Consider the following 11,612-nt stretch of genomic DNA (forward strand, 5'->3'; position numbering starts at 1 on the left):
ATCGTGCAATTGCTCTACGAACTTTCTTTTTGTTAATTAAGAGGAAAATCCCTAAGCGACAGTAAGTGGACTTAAAACACCAACTCAATCAATCAATCAATCAATCCTTATATCAGTCTTCCTCAATTCTCTATTTTTTACATTCAGGACAAACACAAACATCTGCGTCTTACCCGGTATTTAAACACGGGATTCTGGAGTCGTAGCGCGTTGTGCCATGGTTCTACGAGTAGAAGGTTGGTTCCAGCGAAACTTTGTGTCTTCGTGTCATAAAATTGATTTTTTGTTTACTAATAATCGTAGCTTCCTTCAAGTTGAAAATGCATTGTACTATGTTCGGATGTAATAACTACAACTAACTAACTAACTCTCTAGCCTTCTCAAACCAGAAGGTTCATGGCTGCAGCAACACAGGCCTTCCATTGGTCCCTGTCTCGAGCAAGATCTATATACTCTTTTCCATTCCTACCGATTTCCTTTAGGTCCATCTCAACGTTGTCCCTCCATCTTCGTCTTGGCCTTCCTACAGGTCTCTTACCATCAGGTTTCCCAACAAGAATCCTGTAAACTCCTCTTTCCTCTCCAATTCGTGCCACATGGCCTGCCCACCTAAGTCTTCTTGATTTAATTATTCTAATAATATCTGGACATGAATACAAATTATGTACTTCTAAATTATGTAACCTTCTCCACTCACCTGTCTCCTCATTCCTTTTAGTTCCAAATAACTACAACAGAAAAAACTAAAGAAGGGGGCTTAGGTTTTTAGATTTCCCTTGTGAAAACAGTGCTTAGAAGAAGAGTAGGTAGGATTGACACTCACATAAATAATAATTTGTTTTTCTTTTTTTCTCGAACACGTGTAAATAATATAATATAAAGATGACAAGGTGGTGAAAGTTTGGGCTATTTTTCTTTTCCACCAGCATTCGCTTCATACCCTCTATACCAAGTTTCACCGCAATCCATCGCTTGAAACGGGCTACAGAGGGTACTAAGTAGGACAACTTTAATTCTGGTCACCCAGTATCACTACTCATTTTCGCGATTAGCTAAAAGTGGCAGAAATGCGAAGTAAAATGAACCAAATCAATAGTATTGAACGCTCTGCCTTCGTTCTGTATCAAAAGTGAAGACCCGTGGGTGTCTAGCCTCGTGTGCGCTGCCCACAGGAGACCACTACCACAGACGCAGTCGTAAAAGAAGCTCGAAATCGAGTGTAAGTTACGGCAGGCCCGTGAACTTCCAACAGAAGATCGGTGATCTCGTAAAAGCGTCCATGAGACCGTTTCCATTTTTAGCTCCAATATTCTCTCACCGCCGAATTCAAGCGAGAGCCTGTGAACCCAAAGGTCTTTGGCTGAACATGGACGGAAAACAATTCGCCACTCACTCCTCCAGGTAGGATCGTGTTTGTAACAGAGTCGGGGGAATTACCACTCTTGATACTTGTAATTCTCCTCAATGCTTCCAAAATTATTCTTTGGTAGGATGCTACAATACAAAGAACTCAAAATAATACATGTTAGTTAAAGGTAAGGTTTTTCGTGCAATTTGCACCATGCCATCAAGGCACTGCCTTCAGGTGACCCCATAGGTAGTTAAGTGATCCATTGGCGTGAGGTCAGGGGGTCCTCGCGGGCCACTCAACGGAGCCTCGCCGACCTATCCACCTGCCCGGAAAGTGGTCATCCAGCCTATGTCCTATGGTTCCTGACTTTTGACTCACCCTGTAGTATAGTTTTATATCTTGTTAATTGATGAATGAATAAGTTTAAAAAATTGAGTGAAGAAGTTTTTAACAGTAATTTTATTTCCTTTTTAGGGGCCTGTCCTCAATTTTGTTTTGATTAAGGGGTTTATCCCCGTATTACATGACGGGAAAAATAGCCCATGTGCTGAAGTGTCCATAATATCTATCATCAATCAATCGATCAATCTCGGCCAGTTTTGGAGGTGATGTTATCAGCACCACGCTCTGGCCGCACCCAAGGGTTGCCCCCAGGTACTCATTTGAGGCTCGGCGAACAGTATCGCCGCCTTATGCTGGAGTAAGGCCGGAAAAATCCAACGTAAGATCACTCAACACTGGAACCAAAGCCGGGTCTTGCGGTGGCCTTCAGACGCCCTACCGACTAGATAACCGCGGCTCCATATCAATATGACTTGGATTAATATTTTAGCAGTACTTAACTGAGTCGAGCACATCTATCTGATTTGATTTTTGTTATTTAACGTCGCTTTTCTGATACTTTTGGCTAATCGCGACGATGAGGATGAGGGTTGATATGTATGCTAACCACTCCGCCACAAAGGTGGGCTTGACACTCGTACAATATACAAGTATAAATCGAATCATAATTGACAATTGATACCTAAAGTTGTTCAAGTCTAGAAATTTTTAGGGTAGCATGGCCAATAAATATGCCATTAACTCGATACCTTACGCACACACACACATGGTGCCGTGCAACACTGACCTCTTTCATAGCGTGTACAGGTCACGAAGTAAAAAAAACAACTTTTCATAGCCACGTCTTGATCGTTGAAACCTCATTTCGAAGCTACGAGTCCTTGAAATCTCAATTTCCTATCATCCTGTATATGGATGTAACCTCCCGCGGTATATCTTCACTGTTGACACTGGCATTTATTTCTTCTGTTATGTAAGATACTACACGGGTCGTTCAAGTTTGACCAAGACTTTCGCGCGTAAAATATTAATGAATCAATGTAGCGCTGCATTACTTCGGCAGGAGAGACCATGATTCCTTGCGAGTAACCATGATCCTTTGCGACGCATGCGCAGTAGTGTAAAGAAAGATGGCGGCAAGTAGTGTACGTGTTGCTGTGGAACAGCGGTTTATAACGAAATTTCTCGTAAAGGAGAAGGTGAAACCTGCTGAAATTTGGTGAACAAGTACAAAACAGTATGGTGAACAAACAGTGTCACGGGCAAGAGTGTACGTATGGTGTCATAAGGGTTCCCCTCCACCCAAAAAAAAATCAAAGCTCTGTCGTCTGCCGGTAAAATTTTGGGAACTGTCTTCTGGGACATGAAAGGTGTTATCCATGTGGATTTTTTGGAGAAGGGTGCCACAATTAATGCCCAGTATTACTCAACACTGCTTCACGGTGCTGTACGTGGGGCCGTTCGGAAGAAAAGACCTGGGATCTTGTCGAAACATGTTATTCTTCTCCATGACAATGTCAGACCACACACGGCCCATGTGACTCACACAACACTGGCCAACTTCCACTGGGAGGTTTTACCACACACTCCTTACAGTCTAGATTTAGCACCCAGTGATTTCCACTTGTTTGGGACTCTTAAAGAGCATTTGGGCGGGACCCACTTCCTGACAGATGAGGGACTCAAGAACGCTGTCCTGCAGTGGTTACGACACCAACTACTTCTTTCTACGCCAAAGGCATCAAGGAACTTCCACAACGATGACAACGGTGTCTGGATGTTCAGGGGAAATACTTTGAAAAACTGACATAGTTTGATGCTTCTATGTACGTATATTTCCTGTCTAGAAATAAAAGTCTTGGTCAACCTTGAACGACCCTTGTAAAAGCGATGGGGGAACCGTATTCTGGCAGCAGAGAGACCGTTAGAGTGGGGTTTCAAAATATGCTCACTTCATAATTGCATTAAAGAAATGCTTTACTTTTTATAGCCATGTATTCACACTGTAGTAAATGTGTTCACCATTTCGTTAGAATAATTAAATCAAGTTTACAGGATTGCTGTTGGGAAACCTGATAGCAAGAGACCTGTAGGAAGGCCAAGACGAAGATGGAGAGAGAACATTGAGATGGACCTAAAGGAAATCAGTAAGAATGGAAAAGATTGGATTGATCTTGCCCAGGATAGACACAGATGGAAGGCTTATTGTTGCTGCCATAAAACTTCGTGTTTAAGAAGGCTAGAGGGTAAGTTATGTATTCACACTACAGAAGACGTTGCTTGCGGAGTTTGGAAGACAGCCTGTCCGCATCGTATTAATAAATTGTCACTGCCCGAAAGAAGAAAAAATAAACTAAAGTGGATACCGTAAATGTGTCGCATGGGTTCATATATGCAGGATAGAATGTGCTGAGTTTGAGAGTTCATAGCATCGAAGCAAAAGCCTCAAAAACGAAAACTTTACAGGAAAAGTTGTTCGGCGACACCCTATAGATCCACCTCCCTCTCGTGCGTTGGAAGTTTGTCTCATACCACGCCATCTCCAGGTGAGAATAGACTTGTGAGTAAACAAGAGAATGGCGGGTTCTCCAATGCAACAGATGTCGAATGCAGAGGCGACAGATCTATCAGGATGCTGGAACAGAGAAGGGGGGAAACGGGCGTGGTAAAATGGGAGAAGGGGTTGCCTAACATCAAAGGAGCAACCGAAAAGCGACCGAGGGAGAAGAATGTAGGCAAATCCGTCAACTGGGAAATTTTCTCAGAGGAGATATTTTACTAAGAGCTTTTGGGAGCCGAGGAAAGGTAGTCAATGCAATCAAGGGGAAGTTGCTTGAGACTTTCAATGCGCATACAGGGTTTCCAACTTTCAGAATGAACTTAATAAACAAAAGAGTGAGAACAAATGTTTTCAGTTACCAGCCAGGTTAAACAGGCGTTAGCGTCCAACGTTTCGAACACATGCATTGCTCTCATCCTCACAATGTGTGCGCTCGAAACGATGGACGCTAACGCTTGTTTAACCTGACTGGTAACCCCAGAACACTTGTTTGAACCACGTCGCCCGGAAAACTACAATTGCTCCCATTAGATCTGACTTAATTAGTTCATTGTTGCGTTGACTTCTCTGTTCAGTCCTATTATTGCTTATTAGCGTAAGAATTTGAATCAGGGATGCTCAAAACGAAGCCTAAGATGTTACTAAGATTTGATACACCAATTTGTTTGCTTTTTAATTTATTGATTTGCTTTATTTTACTTCGCTTTTGTGCCACTTTTGGCTAATTTGCGAAGATGGGGATGAGTAATGATGTGATGATATTGATCAATAGACACCCACAAACATCCATGCCCAGGTTGGGATTCGAACCCGGGACCCCTGGCGTCGGCAATGTGCTAACCACTCCGCCACGGGGACCGGCTTCTGTTTTTTAAATCACAGAAAACGATGACCAATCTTTGTTCTACATTGCCTGTTTTTACCACATTCACAATCTGTAATTTTCGCCGCACTCCTGAATTTAAATTTCACGATTGAAATTATTAGTGAAATAACTGAAGAAATAGAATGCCAATACGATAGTCTTGGGAAAAAAATGACGCTAATGTGGGGGGAGTTCCAGGGAAATACGGGAGGGTTGAAATAATGGAATTTTCGGAGTGCGGAAGAAAGATTGACAGTTGAGTACAATCTTAATACGTACAGCGCTTTGCTTGGTAGAGGTACACTTTGGTGTGTAGCAGAGACATTGGAGGACAAGTAGCGGATATGAGCAGAATATACGGTACCGGGTGTTTCAACAGAAACGCCGTGATTTCAAATGACCCTAAAAAAATATTTAGTACATTCACAGTAATAATTTGTATATGTTATGATTGACAAAAGTCTAAAATTTAATTTTTGGCGACCTATAATCCACATGAACGAAGGAGACACCTCTGTACGCACTAAAGGTTTTGGTATGGTGGTGTATCGAAACGTGGCTTGATTGGACCTTTCTTTTTTGATGGCTATGTCACATCAGAAAATTATTTGCAAATGCTGCAGGAATACTTCATTCCTGGTCTTCGACGGAAACGTTGTCCAATTCGTCAGCAATGGTTCCAGCAAGACGGAGCTAGGCCGCATACAACTGAACCTGTCCTGACAATCGCTACACACATTTATTTCAAAATGATTTAGAGTGGCCTCCAACTAGCCCTGATTTAAACCCGTGAGATTATTTCTTGTGGAGTTTCCTAAAGCAGGGAGTTTTCAAACGAGGACTGCGATTACTAGATAATTTGAAAGTAAACATCGAACACTGTACTGCACAAGTTAGTCGTGCAACCCTTGGTCAGGTATTTGACAACATGTGCAACCAGGTGCAAGAAGTGATAAATCGTCAAGGTGGACATTTCGAACATGCATTCCACTAAACTTTTGCGTTTTCTCTATCAGATTATGTAATTATTTTTTTGAGTAGTTATCATAAATATTTTAAAATGCCATTTGAAATCACGGCGTTTCTGTTGAAACACCCGGTACAAAGACGAATATTGCAAGAGTCAGCATTTTAAAAAAGTGTTATTTTAAATCGGTTCTATTTATCTTCAGCCACTGCAGTATTACTGGATATTGATGATGGCTTGCGGGAAATACAAAGGAGAACCAGTTACAAGTCACAGCCTTAATTTATTGTGCAAGTATTGAAGCCTTGTAGTGCTGTACAGTACAGTCTGTACCGGGAATCTCTGGAGCAAGATACGGTACGTTAGCTTCTGCCATTCCGAATTCTCAACAGGGTGTTCCGGAAATCTCTGGAGCAAGCGAAGGAAAACAAGTCCTCTGCGCATGCAGGACTCGAGAGAGCTCGACCAGTGAACGCGTGAGAGGGGAAGCGAGATCGTGGATGGAGAAAACGCAGCTGCAGCTACCAGCTGCTGCCTTGCTCCACCCACTCGCTTTCTCCCCTTCTCGACCATCATGCGCGGACTTGCACCACAGGTACCCGACACAGAGTGTAACATGTTAGCAGGGTGACTTTTCTAACGCCAATGCAAATTTTGTTATTCCAATAGACGTGGAATAACCGAAAAAGGAAAACAGAACGATTCCTCAGGGCTTATCTTAAAGAGCTGACAGTGTTTGTTTCTGTGTGTGTGGCTATTGATCCTTAGTCTGCCTTCTCCATTCCATACTCTTAAGCTGATTCCAAATCCCTTGTGACCTGGAACTGCAAAGAACAGGAAAAAACACACAGGAAAATCGTCTCATTTGCCTACCCAACAGTAAAAACAAGAAATTAAAAAGAAAAGGAAAGAAGTTTCCATTTTTGTTTGTCCTTCCTCTTCCGGTGTGACGGAAGGAACTACTTGGGTTTCTTCCAAGAGGACGAAGGGGTGGGGAAAAAAGCAATAAAAGAGAGTTGCTTGTAGAAAAATCAGTGTTGTGTAAAAAGTTTTTCTCAATCACAGTCAACGGTTGTGAAAAGTGTTCTACAGGTACGTTTGAGGTCCGAGCAAGGAGAAGAGCAGTGCTTTTGAGATTCCCTCAAAGCAGTGTTGCCACTTGAAGGGAAATTTCCCTTTGGAGGGAAATTTGGTGAGAATACCAAAATTTCCGATCAGGCTCAATATCCAGTTTCTCATTCACATTTTTTTCCCCTTCACTCCTTCGAGTTTAAGTCTATATGTATATTAATCTCTTTATTAAGTTTATTATCCATAACTTATATACTACTTGGGTAAATAGAGACAATAAGGATGAATTCTGAACTATGAAATGGACGATGGAACAAAAAAAATTGAACATCCATGCTTGACCAGGGTTGGAACCTAGGACATCTGGTCCAGTAGCAAGCAGGCTGGCTATAAACATATATATGATTAATTTGTTAAAGTTTTCATCTATACGAAAATGGGTGAACGAAAATAATAGAATTATTACTTATTATTCTTTATTGATTGATAAAATTCGAAATGAAGCACAGATGTCCATTTTACACTGAAACTGTCAACAATGAAAAAGATATGAATAAAGACAATTATTATTATGTCCCAATGGCGTAGTGGTAAAGTTGTTGCCTCGTAATCAAGGAGCCCCGGGTTCGATATCCGGTGGAGGCATATAGTGGTTCGGATACCACTTTAAATTTGAATTTTATCATTCCATATAAACCACATACATTGGTATTTGGAGGGTTCAGTACAGATCAGACAAAAAATATAATTACATTTCTATAATTTAAGTATTCACTACGATATAATATTGCTGATTTAATAGTCCATATTAGCCTTTCTGAGCATAAAGTGCACTTAAAAAAACACAAACTCACTCACTCACTATTATTATTATATGATTTCTTTAGACGAAGGGAAAAATTGGGCGAAAAAGGGAAATTTTGTACCGTGGAAAGGGAAATTGTGGCAACACTGCCTCAAGGAGAAGAACGCCAGCGCCGGATGAACACAGGAGAGCAATCTCTCCTTCGAGTCGCCCAGCATCTCGATCAATAGCAGAAGGGAAAGGGGAGACGCAAGAATGCTCTCGCGATGGAGACCAGACCTACAATAGTCCACGGAACTTCCTCGCTGGAGACGAGGTATCCATCTCAGCGTAGGTTGCAGGAGGAAACTTTCTGCAAAATTGTACAATTTTTGTGGTAATTGTATTCTAATGGACGCGCCGTTGTTAACACGCTGCTGTGATGTGGAAAGTCTCTAATTAAATCTCTGGCATCCTCAGACGGGGAAGTTTGTTGTCGCGCCGTCACTAATTTACCGTGTTCTCCCCTTGAGTGTGTCAAATCGAGTTTCCGTTATCCTTGTCCCTTCATCTTCCTACCGTATGAATATCACCCATATCTGTATCCAGCGACGGCGTCTATGGGTGCTGAGGGGGTGCGGAATGAAATTTACGGGGGTTCGATGTTGAAAATAAAGGAAAATGAAACATGCATGCAACCTTTGGTCACTACATCAAATACCAATCGACTTTTAGTAGGCATATATTATATTATGGCAATTAAAATTAAGAATACTAGGGACTTGCTTAATTTTTGCTTGATTTTACAACAACCACATGATGGAAATTTGATTAAATTAGGTTATTTCACGTCGTTTTTTTCCAGTTCGGAAATTTGAAAGCAACAGCTTATTGAAGGCAGTCCAATATGACAATGTGACACTGCAAGGGTTAACAGTATTTTCGGTTGAAAACTGGGTGCTGAAGGGTGCGAGAGGGACAATTAAGGGGTGCGGATTCACCCTTTCGCACCCTCCTGCATATACCTATTCAAAGACCCTGAGAGTTGAAGTGTGTGTTTAGCAGTGGCGTAGCGTTATTGAACGCCAATACGCCAAGCGTTCCCTGATTTAAAATGGGAAATAATGTGTAAATGCTGTAAATAAAAAGTAAACCATTAGTAATTTATATGTGTTTGAGCTATATGACATTATAATAGCTACTAGCTGATTGGCCGGCGTTGCCCGGGTATTTATTTATCCCAATCTTGTATTAGACAGGAAAATAATGAATTCTAACTATAGTGTAAAATGTAACTAATTTTAAATGTGATCGTGAATGTCATCAATTAGCTTAGCGACTCCGAAAACTATGGATTCGACACTAATCTAGGTCTTTTGTGGCATTGTATTTTTCGACCCCCTCTAACCCCCCTGCCGATAGGTGATGAACGTGAAGGCGAACCGCATTGGGAATGTCACGAAAACTATGAATTCCATTCGCAACACAGCCTGAATGTTAGACAACCCGAGAATCACTATCGTTGTGCGGATTGCATAGAGCCACGGGTGTCTGTTTGTGCGGAATTTAATATCGGTGGTTTTCGATTATTTTTACATGTCACCCCTTCCCACCCCACCCCTAGGGGTGCCAGGGGTGTCTTACCCCCAAAGTATTCTTTCCAGATTGTAAGTGATACGTGTACGAAGTTTGGTTGAAATTGCTCCAGGCGTTTGAGAGTTATGCCGGAACAAACAAACATACACACAAGTAGAGCAGTGTCCCGGGTTCTGCGCCCGAAAATGAGGCTCGGTGAGGCTCGCAGTGTTGCCAACTCCTCACTCGAAAAAATCACCAAGGTTTTTGTTTTTGGATATAACCTAACCTCAAGCAAGAAGCTGGCAACACTGCTTGAGGCTTTTCTCGCAGTGTTGCCAACTCCTCACTCAAAAAATCACCAAGGTTTTTGTTTTTGGGTATAACCTAACCTCAAGCAAGAAGCTGGCAACACTGCTTGAGGCTTGTTTTAATGGTTTGCTCTCGTAAGGCTCGCCTTATTTTCTTGCAGTGTTGCCAACTCCTCACTCGAAAAAATCACCAAGGTTTTTGTTTTTGGGTATAACCTAACCTCAAGCAAGAAGCTGGCAACACTGCGAGAAAGCCTCAAGCAGTGTTGCCAACTCCTCACTCGAAAAAATCACCAAGGTTGTTTTTGGATATAACCTAACCTCAAGCAAGAAGCTGGCAACACTGCTTGAGACTTGTTCTGCAGTGTTGCCAACTCCTCACTCGAAAAAATCATCAAGGTTTTTGTTTTTGGGTCTAACCTAACCTCAAGCAAGAAGCTGGCAACACTGCTTGAGACTTGTTCTGCAGTGTTGCCAACTCCTCACTCGAAAAAAATCACCAAGGTTTTTGTTTTTGGGTCTAACCTAACCTCAAGCAAGCTGGCAACACTGCTTGAGACTTGTTCTGCAGTGTTGCCAACTCCTCACTCGAAAAAATCACCAAGGTTTTTGTTTTTGGGTCTAACCTAACCTAAAGCAAGGAGCTGGTAACACTACTTGAGGCTTGCCTTAATGGTTTGCTCTTGTAAGGTCGCGTCCGAATCGGCAGCAGATGTCGCCTAGAGCACCGTTCCATCTGGGGACTCAGCCAACCTCCGTTGTCCGAATTTGCGGCAGACGTGGAGTGGGAGGGGAGAGCAGAAAGGCGCGACAGATGCACGCTTGAACTCGCTGTGACGCTGCGCTTGGCAGCCATATTCTAACTTTCACTTTGTACAGACAACATTTACTGATTAGAGGATGTAAAACTCAGTTATATTTTAACATTTTATCGATAATACTCAATGTAGAAAAATTATAAATGATGAAATAGCGTGTTATATTTTTAATATGAGTAGTAAATAGGTGGAAATCATTGTGATGTTTGTTTGGCGTCTTCTACTTCCGTGCGATGCGCCTGCGCCCCAGAGCGCGGTGGGTGAAGTTCGGGCTGACACCTGGCGAGAAAAGTGGCAACCGTACTACAAGGGGACATGTAGATTCGGACGACTTGGACGTGACTTCGACGGTACGCGAGAGCAACGGGAGAGAACGGGACGGAGTGCTTGCCAATCCGGACACGGCCTAAGGCATAAGCTCTATTTTCTCGCAGTGTGGCCAATATTTTACTTGAAAAAATCACCAAGGTTTTTTTTTGGTCTAACCTAACCTAAAGCAAGCTGGCAACACTGCTTGAGGCTTATCTTGCAGCGTTGCCAACATCTTACTCGATAAAATCACCAAGGTTTTTATTCTGGTCTAACCTAGCCTAAAGCAAGGAGCTGGCAATACTGCTTGAGGTTTGTCTTGCAGTATTGCCAACATCTTACTCAAAAAGTCACCAAGGTTTTTATTTTGGTCTAACCTAACCTAAAGCAAGGAGCTGGTAATACTGCTTGAGGCTTTACAGTGCATAAAGCAATTTGCCAACCTACTGGTATTTTTGCCTTAGCTTTTTACAAAAAAAAGAGAGGGGAAAAAAAAGGGAAGAGTTAAACAACCGACAATGCTGCTAATATTTACCTACAGCTTTTTTTTTACTTGGCAAGGGCTTAGCTAATTTATATACTGGCGCAACATACATGCACTGGGCAATAGAGCCGGTAACAAATATATACAGCCGTAAAAGAGAGAGAGATGGATGGAT

The sequence above is a fragment of the Lepisma saccharinum genome, chromosome 4 (assembly GCF_977018435.1).
Source record: "Lepisma saccharinum chromosome 4, izLepSacc3.1, whole genome shotgun sequence".
Taxonomy (NCBI): Eukaryota; Metazoa; Arthropoda; class Insecta; order Zygentoma; family Lepismatidae; genus Lepisma; species Lepisma saccharinum.